The sequence below is a fragment of the Sylvia atricapilla genome, chromosome 2 (assembly GCF_009819655.1).
Source record: "Sylvia atricapilla isolate bSylAtr1 chromosome 2, bSylAtr1.pri, whole genome shotgun sequence".
Lineage (NCBI taxonomy): Eukaryota > Metazoa > Chordata > Aves > Passeriformes > Sylviidae > Sylvia > Sylvia atricapilla.
Window position 1 is genome coordinate 54,173,270 of NC_089141.1, and position 15,337 is coordinate 54,188,606.

Here is a 15,337-nt window from a genome sequence, read left to right on the forward strand (position 1 = left end):
GAAGGCAGATTTAATATGGCAGTATTGCTGATGAAAGGCAGACATAATTGCCATGGATAACGTTACGTGCTTTACTAAACCTCTCCTTTCTGGACTAGCCTACTCCTTCAAGTTTGGTTTTACGTGGATGCATATAAATGCAAGTCTACCTTAAGATGTTTCAGGTTTCTGAAAGCTTTGGGAAAGAAATGACTGTGACTCCCCTGAAAAGAATGTATTTTATCAGAGGCTTTCTTTAGATTCTACCCAAGATTCAGAGATCAAATATACACACGTTTTCTGATACCAAGTGTGAGCTTCTCATTTAGTGTTGAGAAGAAAATAAGATTTTTATCTTGATGATGGGAAAAACCCAAGTCCCAGCACCTATTATCTAATCCTCTTCAGTGAGTTCCTGTTGTGTCAAATTACCCATGGTACTTTTTTTTTTTTTCTGTGACCTGAATCTCTCAAAACTTTGTGACAGCAGGGGATTGTCACCTCATTAAACTTTTGTATGGCTTTGGAGCCAGGACAGTCACTGTTTGAGAACAAATGAGTCTGAGCATCAGAAGAATGTTTTGTGCCTGTGTAGAGTCCCAGTTCATAACTGCCAAGTTTAGGCAACTGCTTATCTTTGGGCTATTCTTAACCTCAGCAAACATGTATTGCAAACATTTCCTGCATGTCTAACCTTGCTGTTAGAGCTCAGTCTAGAGTACAACTTATTAAAAAAAAAAAAAAGAAAAAAAAGGAAAATTCCATCATAACTTTGTGGCCATCAAGTTTTTGGAACGTTAGAAATATCAGTGTTTAAGTGTTAGAAGCTATAGTATAGAAAGGTGTGTTTAGTATTGGCAGTGAGTACAGAAAATGTATCTGATCTTAATAGACTTCAAAACCACTTAGTATTGTACTTATGTAACACAGACATTTTGAGAATAATGTTAAATGGCATGACGTACGGTTGAGATACATCTCCAGTTCACTTAGTGTCTTCATGCAATCTGCTTGTTTTTTTTCCTCTTATAGTAATAACAGTGTTGATTTCTACATAGCTGATGTTTCTCTTTCCTTTTTCTGCTGTATTTTGCTTTTGACTTGTGACTGTACAGAGCTGTGCCCACTGAGTTACTAATTAAATATGTATCTTTAATAAACTGCTAATAGTGGTTTAATTCAGGCAGCATTCATCTAAACACTTGGACTGAACAGTGGTTCAGAGTGATAAATTAGAAAGCAGTCCCAAGCTACACAGGTGATGAGCTTTGTGAAAGTGGTCATTTGAGTACTACAGAATAGCTCCAAAGCATATAAAACTTGACTTGTGCAGATTCATAAGTGTGTTTTTAACTTAAGACCAAAGTATCTAATTCTTGCCTGCATTTTAAGGTGTGGGTTGTTTTTTTTTTGTTTGTTTGTTTTGTTTTTTGTTTTTGTGTGTGTGTGTGTGAGATATTATGTATACGTATGTATTACAGATGTGACATTTTTAAAATGAATTCTACTTGGCATGAATGTTTTGGATCAGTCTCTGGGGTTCTTTTTTAGATAGCATCACTCTTGTCAGTTTGGGTATGGCCTTCTTTCAATGCTGTCTGCACCCTGGATCATGATATCATACCTAATTACAATGTAATTGTTTGTGACTGTTGTTTTTGAATATGTAATTGGATCAAATTAGCACAATAGTGATACAGTTACTATGTTGAATTCTTGAGGTTTCAGGGTGCTTCGGAGCTAGGACCTAGTCCTGTTTACATTTGCAAGGCAAGAGAGCAGGGTTTCATCTGGGAGTACTACAAAACCTGTTGACTTCTGTATGACTGATATATTTGGTGGTGTTTTCACTGTCATTTCTCCCTTTGATACCCCTCCTGCCCTAGTTCAAATGCAGTTTGGGCACTGATGAAAAGCTTTCGTGCACTGAGTTTCTTGCTGTCTTTGGCTGTTGCCTTGATCACTTTTACCTGCAGAAGTCAGAGGGCACAAGACCTTCCTCATTATTAAAAACATCCATGAGGGAGGACAGTTATACTTCTTATTTTACAGGCTAGTGTGATCTCTTACCTTAAACTGTCACAAGAAAATGAGTATGATGTACTAAAGGCTACTGCTTGTGGAGAGCTGAGATTCTGGTTTGCTCTCCAACCAGGAGTGCAGAATAGCTGAAGTAATTTTTCAAACACAGCTTAATATAAGGTATGTTCTGACGAGCTGCCTGCTGTACTTTTGTAACTGTACTTTTGATGAACTGTACAGTTTTTCCTGGTTCTCATATCCTAGAGATGTAATATTTTGGGAGTTGATCGCGGGTTCTTTGGATACTCTATTCTATTTTCCTTTGTACTGTTCAAGTGCTGTTTTAGTTGAGGGTGGGGGCTCACAAATGTGTGGATTTCACAAGGTCCTTATGAAGTTTGCACCGTCATTGTTCACTGCTCTTCAGCATTCCTAAAGCTGAGTCTTTTGGATGGCACCTTTCAACTTGTGGTCTGTCAGGGTAGTAGTGCTCATGAGGTTTGGGCTTGGTCTATTCTTGTATCACTGCTTCAGAAGGCAGCCTCATATAATTTTGAAGCTCACCTTCATTTCAGCAGGAGACTGGATTAGATGGAAGCCAAAGGACCCTTCCAGTCTAAATTTTTTCTGTTATTTTGTAGTTGGTAACACCTGTATTATACTTAACTAAGTGGTTTTGAAGTTGTATATTTTACCTAATTCTTTTCATTCCTTTTTTCTTTTTATTGGACTTGCTGTGTTGTTATTTGTTCCCATGTGTTGAAGACAGACACTTTTAATTCTCTAACTTGTAAGACCTATAGCAAGGGACATTTGGTCAATTAAGAATTGCCCATCGGTGTTCTTCCTTGTGCATCCTGGCAAAGGTCCATTTTCAGAGATTTTTCTCATGAAGAAAATGCACTGCCTGCTTCACTTTTTTGTGAAGTAGAGAGTAGAAAGAACTCGACTACTTCAGGAAAGCTAAGATGATTCAGTGAAAATAATTGAATAAAGTATTGCTTTGATAATTTAAAAGTATACATTTGGATTTGATCAGATAGCTTGTGGAGTCTACGTGCTGTATTGAAACTAACATAGTAGACGAAACTGCAGGTTGGCACAGTAACAAAAGATTCAGACTCTTGTATTAAATCCTGTTGTGACAGTTGATTCAATACTAAATTTGGAAGAGTAGGTTGCATAAAGTACCTGGTTTTCATTGAGTTCGCAATCCTGAAGGCACACCTTTTTCCACAAAATACTGTGTTCCAGTGCAGGTGTAGGTAAGTCAATGAGGGGGAAGGTGAGGTGAAGGAGGGCAGAAAAACCTCAAGGCTTGATCCCTTCTTTTTGTGATTACTTTTGCCGTTTCTTCAGTCACTTGAGTTTCTGAACACATGGATCTTCATGTGAGTGAGAGTGATTGTTTGAGGTGAATCTAGATATTTTTTGGTGATGTTTTGTCTTACAAGCTTTCACGCTGCTGGGCTAAGAAAACTAACAATAGTTTCCATTAATGCTTGACCTGGCAATGTGTATGTTCTGCCTGTTCAGAGGGAAGGCCAGTGTTACTAACAAAACAGTGCTGACATCACTTTTATACTAGTGATGCTTTTGGCAGTTGAAGAACAAGTCTGTGCCATGTTGGCTGATGCTCTGTTAAAACAAACAAACAGAAAAAAAACAAGGAAAGAAAAAACCAAACAACAATACCTTTAAGTGTTTGTGTATTCATAAAAAGGAAAAACACTGAGCTGCATGTTCACCAACACTGAAAATGGTTTCACAGGGGAGAACACTCTCTTTAGCTTCATGTCTTTCATAAAGAAGTGCTAAAAAAACACATAAAACCTGATTTTTAAGAGTGTATTCTACCAGTAAAAAGTCTTGAAAGTTAAGACTCTAAAATTAAGACTCTGTATTCTGATATAAAACCTCACTTGTGTGTGCTGTGTACATACCCACACTTGTGTGTATTTTCTTAAGCTAGGTTCAGCAAGGGCTTGTTTCTTGTGGTATCCCTGGGAACAGTGGCAGGACTGAAGTGCACAGCATCTCACTGATTTGGTATTTGCTCACAGGTAGCCATCGAAGCTACCAGAGTTGGACTGGATTGGAGGTGAGAGTGCAATGAGCCTTTGGCAGCTTCTGCTAAAACAATTCTTTGGGTTGTTTTTATTTCTTGTCATATGCTGTGAGGCTGGCCCAAAGGATAAGAATCCTCTCTCAATAAAGCTGTAATGTTGTGGACTGACTAATGACCTCCTAGCTATAGAAAGGACTACATTTAGGGGAGTTTTAAGGAAAATATAAGAGGGAATCTGGTAATCCAATTGATAGAAAGATTGCCTCAGTCTGAGAAATGGCAATGGCTTTACAGTGGAAGAGAAGGTTTCTTAAATATATTATCAATTCAGTGTGTTTGGAAAGGAAAGAAAAAAAAAAAACCACAAAACAAAAACAAAACAATAACAACAACAAACAAACAAAAAAACCCCCACAACACTCTTACACATTATGCCTCCATAAATTGAAAGGGTTTTTTTCCCCTTTCTCATGAAGTGTGGATTTTCTGGTGTGACACCAGTGTCTTGCTACCCTTGCCTGTGGCTTTTTTGCTGATGAGGACTGAGGGGAGGGGGAGCACGTTGCTTTAGCTTGATTTGAATTGGCAAGCGTGATGTACTGCAGCCTGTCTGCTGTGGCGTTCTGCGGGTTACTCTCCCAAGGAAAACGTGGTGTGCTCAGTCTGATTCAGATCACTGTCTTTTGCCATTGACTAGCAGGCTCCAGCAATCAAAGCTGTGCTGGCTTCCTTGTATGTGCTGCACCAGGGAGATTTTTCTGGGCTTCTCTTCCATACACACGGCCTTAAATATTTGGTTAGAGGGAAAAACCAACAGAGGTTTTGGCCCCAAGGTATTTTTAGACCTCAAAGTGTAGTGAGCGACTGGTGGGTGCCCTGGGAAGCTGGAAATGGTAGTGGGGTTGGTACGGCATCCTGGAGGCTCCCCCTTTTTCAGGGCAGTCAGTGAAATGAGTTGCTGGTGGGAACATGTCCCAGGGTGAAGGTTCCCTTTCTCAGAATTTTGCTAGGGCTCTGTCCGTGTGAGCTTTCCCTTGGCACTGTCTTTATGCAGTGGCACTGTAGCAGCAGAAGGCTGCTGGGTGGGGATGTACAACCCGGTGGGAGGTGTGTGGCCCAGGCCTGGGGTGATGCACAGTAGCCGGGGACAGACGTGCGCAGCAAGCCGTGGTTTCCCATATCCGGCTGTGCTGCACCGGCGTCCACAAAACGGCTTTTCATTGTCAGTCGAGTTTTGTCTGCTCTGATGCTCTTATTTTTATACCCAGTCTCTGTGTAAACCCGAGATATTCCTGTGCCAGCGCGCTTAGCCGTTATCGCTGTGGGTGAAGGCCAGATAGCTGAATCGTCGTGCCTCCGTTCTCCGGCTGTTTTCAGGGAGATAAAGGCGGTTTCTGTAGGGAGGAAGGAGGGGCAGCCTGGACCGCTGCGTGCCGTTCTGTGTGCGCGTCTCGCGGTTTATGCGCGTAGTACTTTTATCTGCGGCAGGTGCGCGGTGGCGCCGAGCGCGGCCGGGGCCCGCACGGGGAGGGGCCTTGTGCCGGGGCCCTGCGGCGGCGGCGCCCGGGCCCGCAGCGCTCCCTGGCGGCCGCGGCGGGGCGGTGCCGCCTTCCCGGCGGCCGTGCGGGCCCTGCCCGCGGCTCCGGGAGGGACGGGATGTTTCCCTGCCCAGCCCCGTCCCTGTGCGCAGCGGGCGGGAGGGCCGCCCCGCGGGGCGCGGCCGAGCGAGGCGCTGACAGCGCGGGTGCCGCGGCGTGTCCCGCCCGGAGCGGCGGCGGGCGCGGCCGGCAGGTGGCGCGGCTGAGCCGCCGGCGCCTCCTCTCCGCCCCTGCGCAGCGCCGGCCGCCGTGTCCTGAAATGACCGATCCCAGCTGCGGGGAGCAGGCTCTGTGCTCCGGACTGTGTCCCGCTAGTGGAACAGGGGGAACGACCCGTGTCTGCGAGCCGCAAGTGAAGCTAAATCCATCGCTGCCTAAACTAGCCGTAGTTAAGATCAGTGGGGAGTGGTCAGGCTAAGGGGCAGCCATGCCCCACAAGGAATGCCGATTCTGTTTGTACGTGGCAGCTGTGAAAGGCACTCAGTAAGCTTAGGCAGAGCTTTCCACTGACCTTATATATGGGTTTCTTGGGAGGACGGGGTTGACGGAAAGAGTTGGGTTTTTTGCATTTATGTATCATGGTGATTATTCCACTTTCTTACAGATTGATTCTGCAGAGACTTACATATTAAATATTTCCTATTTAAATTTCACCTCGATTCAGCTTTTAACTTAAAAGATGTGTAGAGCTAAACTTCTGGGGCAAAGTTGTCAGTAGGGGTTTGCCTGACCTCTGCAAGATAGCTGTATGTCCGACCAGACAAGTGTCTGCCTCTCCAAGCCCACGGACCCCAAAGGGAGGGAAGCATCGAGGGAAGGAAAGACAAAAAAAGCTTTAAAGTTGTGGTGGGGTGGTTTTCAGCTGAGTTTGCAGTGTCAGCAGTATGGTGCATTTGAATAAATTTTGCTCAGGTATAGTATTTTCAAGGTATCCTTAATTATTGCAGTTGGTTGAATAACTCCCAAACTGGATGAAGCTTGGGAGAAAAATAGTGAATGATCTAGACCTGTATTTACACTTTATATCTTTCTTGTTTGAGCTCCCAGTAATAAACAAGGGAGGCTTGTCTGTCTTAGCATGACTGTTACAGATAATTCCACATATAAGGAGCCCTCTGGGGAGAAGGTTGGTGGTGATAACATTGAGCCTTTCTGCACTGATAGTGAGGAAATTCTGGTTATGCAAGCAAGCATTATGCACTTTTAATTCCTCTTTTTGGGCACAGTGTGCTATATGGGAAGCTTAAGAATCTATGTGACTTCTTTGCTTTTCTCTAAGCATTAAATTGTGCACATGGTCACAGGATGGCTTCTCTTTTTGGGGGATTTAGTTTGGGGGGTTCTATTTTTTGGTTTTGGTTTTTTTTTTCTGAATCTGCATTTGTATTTTAGATATCTGCTTGCAGCACTGATATTAGTGGCAGCTTCATCTTGCTCTCGGTTGGTGCATAAGTAAAATAAAACTAAACAGAGGAGTGTTTGTTGTAAAAATTGATTGTCTTTTATGCTTGTTGTATGGAAATGAATGCTTTAATAAGCAGTTGAATTATTATACAGTAGGAGCTTTGAAGAACGAAGTAGGCACCTAACTGGTGAAGGGAATTTCAAATCAGCCTGGGTAACCACTTGCTTTAAAAAGAAAATCTGGAATACCTTTTGATACTAGTAAAAACTTTTTTATGTACAAGTGGATATTTGAGACTGAAAATTGTCTATTTTCTCTTAATTCAGGGTGGCAAGAAAACAGTTGGGGTAAATGCTAAAACAGCAATAAAATGATAATGTTACAGTTTCTTAAGGTACCTTTTGCTGTGTAATTGAGGAAAGGTTCAAATCTTTAAAAAAACCCTTTTTTTTCATCTTCATTGGGAGTTGCTAGATAATGAGCACTCTTTTTGAATTGTTGAAATAAATGTAAAAACATTTAAAGCTAAAATTATTTCAAGGTTAGTCTGTGTAGCTTAGGATAATATATAATGATTTTTCCTTGGTGTTTTCTTTTTGGTTGGTTTTTTTCCCTAGTCTTGTTATCTCTGGCTTTCTTAATGGTACCAAATTGACCTTTATGTGTGTGCTGCAGATCTCAGCTTTCCTTACAGTATGGGGTGCTACAAGACTTTTTCTGCATTCTGTGCAGGGACATCTGCAGCTCAGATTAATTATGTATGCTTGGTATCCATTGCTCTCACCTTCTACCCATCTTCTTACTCTTCTCTCATGCTTGGAACTTCATTGGCAACTGTGTCTTCTGGGATTAGGGGAAAGGAGAACACTTGGAAGGTTTTCTAAGTGCCAGTTTGGTAAACCAAAGGGGAAAGTACCTGAAAGAATAGAGAAAAGAATACAGGAGAGGTAGGAACGGAGAAATGGATGGGCTCAGAAGCCAGCACAAAGCACAGGAACACAAAAAGATGCTCCTAAAATCCTTTCCAGTAAGGGTCTCTGTTTGAATAGCCTTGTAAAGTCATAGTACCAGTAGTTGCTCTACATAGTAGATTTTAGCTACCAGACTTCTTCTATGATTTTGGGGGTTTTGTGTGCTTGTGCTTTGGTGGGTTTTGTTGTTGGTTTTTTTTTTTTTTTGTTTTTTTTGGTTTTTTTTGTGGTGGTGTTTGTTTGTTTGTTTTTTAATTGATCTTTCCTTTTGGCTTATGTTGGCCACTGAAAAGTCTGCTTCATAGGAGGGAAAGGTATTTATAAATGCTTACCTTAGTCTAAGATATTCACTTTACTGATTCTGTAATTAGTGAGAAAAGGCAGTGACCCTGGATGCTGTCCTCTAGACATCTAACCTTGTCTGTGTCAAAGTGAGCTTTAGAAATACCACTTGATATCCAATATGTGAATTACTTTTACTAAGATTGTGAGCAGACCTTTTTTTAACCCTGCACTTACCTTGCGGGGTGTCTTTGAATGGTCCACAAAGACTCACACGTGACAAATCCATGACTCTAATAATACTTTTGATTGAAATAATTGGATAATGTTGTATCTGTGTCAATACCACTCTCTTCCTAGGCAAAAGTGATTCAATTGCTTCTTGAGTGACCCTGAAATAACAGGTTCAATGTTAATTGTACCTGTGTATCTCTTAACATGACAACTTGCATTATAACTGAGATTTTTTTTCTCTCTTTTCTGCTGTCATTTCTGCCTGCCTGTTTATCTTCGTTGGAATGTGGTTCTTCAATTGTTCTGATAAACTTCTGACACAGGTAAATACCAGCCTGTTTGTATCTGTATTTACTGAGCATGCTGTTTGCTCGGCAGTGTGCAATGAATCTTGAATCAGACATGCCACACAGCTGTAGACTGGGAAAGGGAAATGCTGCCAAAATGTGCATCTTTAGAAAAGATAATTAACCAGGAGTATTTGTTTCTTTATCTGCTCTTTCTTATTCCTTCCCCACCTTTAACAAGAGTAAAATATCCAGGTAGACAGTAACAAAATTTCATTTTTGCTTTTTGGTCGTAGTATATCCTGCCTGGTGTTTCCTGGGAGACCTTATCCTTGTAATGGAGCTGGCATGTGTGTAAGGAGGGGAAAAGCAGCCTAGAAAAACGAATGTTTATACAGTCTCACTCTTCCCACTCTGCCAGTCACTCATTTCTGCCTTCACTTTTATATTATTCACATGGAGTAGCAGGTGGTAATTTTTGGTTTTCCTTTGAATCCAATGAAAAGGAGAAGGCAAAAACACGTGGGCAGGATGAAGTAGGCGAACCTTTCATGGCAGTTAGCTGGAGCCCGTTGTGAAATACAGTAGTGGAATATGTGTAATGGAGTGAGAGTAAAGGCATGTTATTCAACTCATCTTGTTAGCTGCATTTGTGCCTTTTATTAAAACACATGAAGTTCAGCCTTTGTCAGTGGAAGGCCTGTTGCCATGAATGCTGAGCAGGTTACTTACATCTTCGGGCTTAGCTCAGTATGTATGTACTGATCAGGATCACTGCAAAGGTTTAATGGGATATTGAACTGTTCACCAAAGGGGGAAGTAATAAACTTTGACTGGTGGGGGTTTTTTTCTCCTCTCCCTAGCTGGCTTGGAAACAAAACTCTTGCTTGTTTTTAACTTGATAAATTGATATTTAGAAGCCAGAAGTACAGAAAGTTTTTGGAATATATTTAGAATCCATCATCCTTGCCACTTCTGGTGTATTTTTCAGTAAACAATATGAAGTGTTAGCCATTATTAACTAGAGCTGAAATGCACATAGGTCAATAAACTGGTGTTGCATCCATCCATCTGTCCTTCCCACTCAAAATGGGTGTGCTCCAAAGGGGAGTGAAAATAGCATATTGTTCAGAGCTCATATGGGAATGCTGCTCTCCTAAAAAAAAATCCTCACCTGCGTGGTGACCAAATCAGTTGTGATTGTGGAAAGATGGATGTAGGCTGGGTTTTTGCTTTGAATGGTGCTTAACCAACGTGCACTGAAGGGCAGCTGCTGTGCTGGCTACACCAGGGGCTGCTGGTGCATGGCCGAGCTGCAGTGCCCCTGGCAGGACATCCTGTGTGCTGGAGGCAGCGTCAGGATCATCGGGGCTGGACGCATCATCTTGGGAGGAGCTACACTGGCATTGTCACCTCAGCCCTTTCCAGAGGGGTCAGATGAGCCATGTAGGAGCCTTGGCTAATGTAACTGGTTTATTTCTGGTACTTTAGCTTAAAGTATTTCTCTAGTGCGCTGTATTTGGAGCATGAACTAAGGAGAATCTTCACAGTCTGGATGCTTTTGCTCATGTACGTGGAAAAGGGAGCTTGAGAGCCTGAAATGTCTAAATTTTTTTCCCTTTTGCTTTCTCTTTTTTAAAAATTGTCTTCATAAGACAGTAATCTCATATCATTGGTTTATCAGTAGAAGTGCCAAGAGAAACTTCAGGGCTTTGGCAGCTGCCTGTTGTAGATTTAGTTTATTGATTCTTCTCTTCCTATATTTCTTTTTTTTTTTTCCTTGAAAAATATGGCATTTCCAGAAATGCTCTTTTTATTTTTCAGATGTTGTATTAAATATTTAAAAAAAAAAAAAAAGAAAAAGTGTTGTTACCTTTCCCTTAGGTATTTTTAGCCAATAATTCCTTTATCCTCTTCGCTCCCTCATGCAGTTCCTGATCCTTCTCTCTTTAGTGCTTTGCTCTCCTGTTTGGCCTCCCCTGATTACTTTTTCTCCTTTTTTCTTCCCTGCTTCCACTTGCCTTTTTATTTCTAATCTTTACTTACTGTTACATCTCTCTTTAGTTCACTGACATATTTTTCTAGTTTCCAAATCTGTAGTTTGATGGTTTTCCTGTGGTTCTATTATTTAATATTTAATTTAATTATAAATATATTTTTCAGTCTCAATTGTAGTGTATATAAAAATAATCTCTTGTCCTCTGAGATGCAGTGATACTCTTCCAAGTCTTATTTTGGTCTCCCAAATAACCTTTATAGCTTTTTGCTCACCTGATTACAGCAATTCAGTTCAAGAAAATCACTGATAATTGCTGGCTATGGAACTGAAGTCCCAGTTTCTGGCTTGAGGGCCATTTCAGTGCTTCTGAAATGTTGTTACATACTGTGCTTCTGACTGATAAGGGAAGAACTGAAAATATTGTCAGGTCTCTGAAGAAAATGCTTCGTCAGAAGCAGCTAATTTCAGAATTGCTGGCTGTTGTTGCATAGCCAGATAAGAAAATTGAAGGTGATGACTTTCACTCTTTTCTGAAATAAACAATTGGCAAAGGCAGTCAGTCTAGAAGTTTGCCGAAACAGACACAGGGTAAGAGTTAAATGTTCACAGGAAGAATAATGAAGTATAGGACTAGTGCTGTCTTCCAATGCCTGCTAAAGGAGCTAATGCTTAATGTTAGGGTGTTGTGGACACTTGAACTAATGTAGCTTAATTATTCCTGGTGGCCATTGATGGGATTCATTACCGGAAAAGAACTGAGTAGTATCAGTGTCTCAAAATTGCCACCTGCGGTGTTCCTTCATTGATGCTGTTTTCCTGTCAAATCTTTCGGCATTTCAGTAGGTTTCACAGCATGATGGAAGTCATTTGCACAAGAACAGGTAACACACAGAACACTTGTCAGACCCTGAAGTTTCAGTTTCAGCAGCAAGCTACGGCCTTCTTTCTTCTGCCTGCACAGCACTTGCCTTGTGCTGCTCTTGAGAGGTCCTGGGGTGGTTCAGTAGCCAAATGTTTGGGCCTGATGGAATGGCCTTCTCTTGGGAAGCGATGGAGGGCTTTGTTCTGGTTTAAACATCAGAGAATCACTTTTTAGCTGGGTCTTGCCTTGCAGAATTTCTGGCCTAACTGAAGAAGAGAGGCAGGATAACAAAGCGAAACGTTCCTTCTGTAGAAAAATACTTGGCATGGCAGAGAGAACCCCAGTCCGTCTGGTCTCTGCAGCTTGCTTAGAGCATTGAGGGTCGTGTTAAAACTGCTGTTGTGCTCATGATACCAAAGGGGCTTGGCTACTCCTGTATGAGTTGGTGCTTTTGTAGTGTCTCAGAGGTGATGTTCTACTCTCCTCCTTTTTTAAACAGGCTGACTTGTTAAAAATAAGGCGGTAGCCTTTGAGAGTCAATTTAAGACTCCCAAAACTTACTGGGCATGAACTGCCGCTTGAGTACAGGCTGCTCTCTGAAATCTGAAATAAAGGAAGAATTTTTAACTCTACAACTGTCTTCCTTCCCCCAGATTTTCCTATCTTGATAATGGTTAGGACTACATTATTCTGAATCTTTAATTTACTCCTTTAATATGGATGTCACCAGATGCTCAAAAAATGTCTGCTATAATTTAGTTTCATAAAACTCCAGTATTACTGAGGAAGAATATCATAAGCATAGCTTTAACTGGTTCCTGTAAGCTCACATCTAGTAATGAGTCTCAGTTGGGTGGTTTGGGCAGGACAGAGATTTAGTTTGCAATTTTCCTGTGGAGGTTTTGGGTTGCCCTTCTCAATAGGAAGCTCTGAGTCTTTCTTCATGGTGCATTTGTCTGTTGCAACTGTGAGGCTCAATTTCATGGATTGTATGACTGGCAACTACAACTTCATAGTATTCTCAAGTTCTCTTGTATGTTTAAGTTAAATGCCGACTTAAATGTTTGGAGGGGCAGGGTTCCTTCCCCTCCAGTCTGTCTGAATGTCTGAAAATCCTTCATTTTTAATTCTGTATTCAGCTGATGTAACATGCAAGATAAATTGTCAATCCCTTGCAGCAAAAAAATGCTGAGCTGCTGTTGGGTGCTGTGCCAGTTCATGTTCATCAGGCTTCTTTTTAATCAGAGATTCTGCTGGTTTGTGTTTCACGGGTGCTACAGCAAAGGAAAGGAGCACTCACTTTAGACTAGAATAACAAAACATAGCCGGGGTAGAGAGATGCCTTACTTATAGAAGTGGAAGAGATCCTGGGCTTGTAGGCTTAATCTGAGTTTACTCATCTCCACAGTACAAAAAGCAGTAACCAGTAACTATTGGCTGTGTGTGTTCAGTATCAATGCTAACAGTTCCACAGTTTGAATATGCTTTGATGACATTTGCTCTTCTGTATGATTAAATATCAGAAGTTCAGTGACTTTCAGTTAATGGAATGTAAAGCTCTTACTTGCAGATGGCTCACTGTGGTTCCTGGAGAAGAATGACTGCTGCAGTTCCTCCTTCAAGCTTGTGCAGGCTTCCAGGTGTTTCTAATGCGTGTTCTTAAATCAGGACTGCTCTTGAGCTTCAAAATCATATCTCTTTAGAAGCCAGGGTGATGTGTCATATTTGATAATTTTAAAAATGTCTCTTCCCTGGGTAATTAACTCCAAATTAACCAGCTAGAATTTTATGATAACTTCAGAACTATGTGATGTAAGTAATTTATTGAGAGGAAAAGAAATGGACCAGTTCTTGGAAAAAATTCTCTTGCATCATTAAACACTAAGTTATTTCTTCTTGTGCAGGATCTGCTCAAGCTGCTGGTTGCTGGCAGGTTGGAGGATACTGTAGGAAAGTTGCATTTGCTTGCCTTTTTGGGTTCTCACCTAAATACCTGGCCATGTCTAGAAGTGGCTCTCAGGCTAAATGGATGTTTCAGTCCAGTGAGATCTTCTCTTATGTGTTTCTTGCTCTTGCACAGGGAGGATTTGCTTTTCAGCAGTATATGTAGGAGTAGCAAGAAGAAAATAGAAATTGAGTGTAAACTAACAGGTTAAATGTGTGCAATTGTATTGCTTATCTCTGTGTAACTGAAAGCCTTACCTTTGGTTTGCTTGGTGATGACTATGAGGGATGCATAAGAAAATTCCTCAGATGTTCAATTAGGATGTTAATAGCTAAAGATGTTTTTAAATAGCTTTCAGTCCACCATTAAGCAATCTTATCTAACCGCACTTCATTATAGTAATTCAAAATATGGAGATAGCAAAAGTACAGCAGTGATTTTTGCTGCTAGCATTTGGGAATGAGATACTACCCAGTTTATTGTCCATGTTCTTGTCTTTCACTTCAGTGCTTTGGTTTTCACTACAGCGCAGATGTCTTTTTAGAGGTGTGGTTTGTTTTGTTTGTTTGTTTGACCTTTGCTTGTCATCAGAACTATTTCCTTTGATAATCTGGCATGCATAGCTTTACTCATGGTACTAGGTAACAGGGCACTAAAAATCCTGTAGATTGGGATGCAAATGACGTATGGGATATCTCCCTAACAGTAAGCACTGTAACTTCATATAAAGGTTTCTTTTCTGTATTTGTAAAGTATTTTTTAACCCCTAAACATCTTAAGGATTGCATGTTTGTAACTTTAAAGTTACCAGAAGAGCTTGAATATCTGGTATATTTTGTGCTTTTTCAAGCACTCATAGGCACATCTGAATCTTCTATTATTCTTAGTTTGTTGCATCACATCAAATTGATGCTTGTTACTGTAAGGTGCTTTATATCTGTAGTCTAAAGGCCAGCTTTATCTTCTGCTTCTTCTTATGGTGAAGTCTGCATTATTCAAACAGTGTCTGAAGAATGTGGAAGGTGAACCTACAAAATGTTTACTCCGTGAAGGTAAACAGGGTCCTCAGCTCAATGTGGTACATGCTGAGGAATTTGGGCTGAAATGCTACACTTCATTCAGATTGACATTAGCAGTAAATTCTGCTGCATGAATGCCAGATTCACTCACAGGTTAGATTTAAACTTGGGCTGATGTATTTTTTAATATTTTTTTTTAAAGCAAAACTGCCAAGGAGTACCACAAATCAAGAATCTTGAAATAGACTCCCTCCTCCCCTTTGGATGAATGAGCTATGGGTGGGAGAGAACCTAAGTACCCTGATGCTCTCATGCATGAAATCTTGTTTTTTGTTTCATTAAATGTTAAAATTTGCCTGTATCTGACATTCTTATGTACCCAGAGTGATAATTCATCTGTGCGCAATCTGTCACTTTATATAAGAGCCAGGATAGTTCAGGACAAAGAAGGAAAACATAGCTTGATGCTGAATTCTTGAATGTGACAGGAGAAGAGCTGAGATCCTTGCACTTCAGGCATTTTTCAGTTGCAGCTAGAGGCTATTTTTTGAAGCAATAAAAATACTCAATCTCTTAATTAATCCAGTTGGTTTAAAATTTCTTTGTGGTATCTATTACCTGTAAGTTGTTGACTTACACACGACTGAGTAATGTTTTTAATTACTT

General features: G+C 40.9%; 1 protein-coding gene across 1 annotated transcript in view; it reads left to right on the plus strand.

The window, feature by feature from the left end:
- TSC22D1 (TSC22 domain family member 1) overlaps positions 1-15,337 on the plus strand; it is a 91,145-nt gene that overhangs the window by 56,844 nt on the left and 18,964 nt on the right. The gene's annotated exons all lie outside the window — the stretch shown is intronic.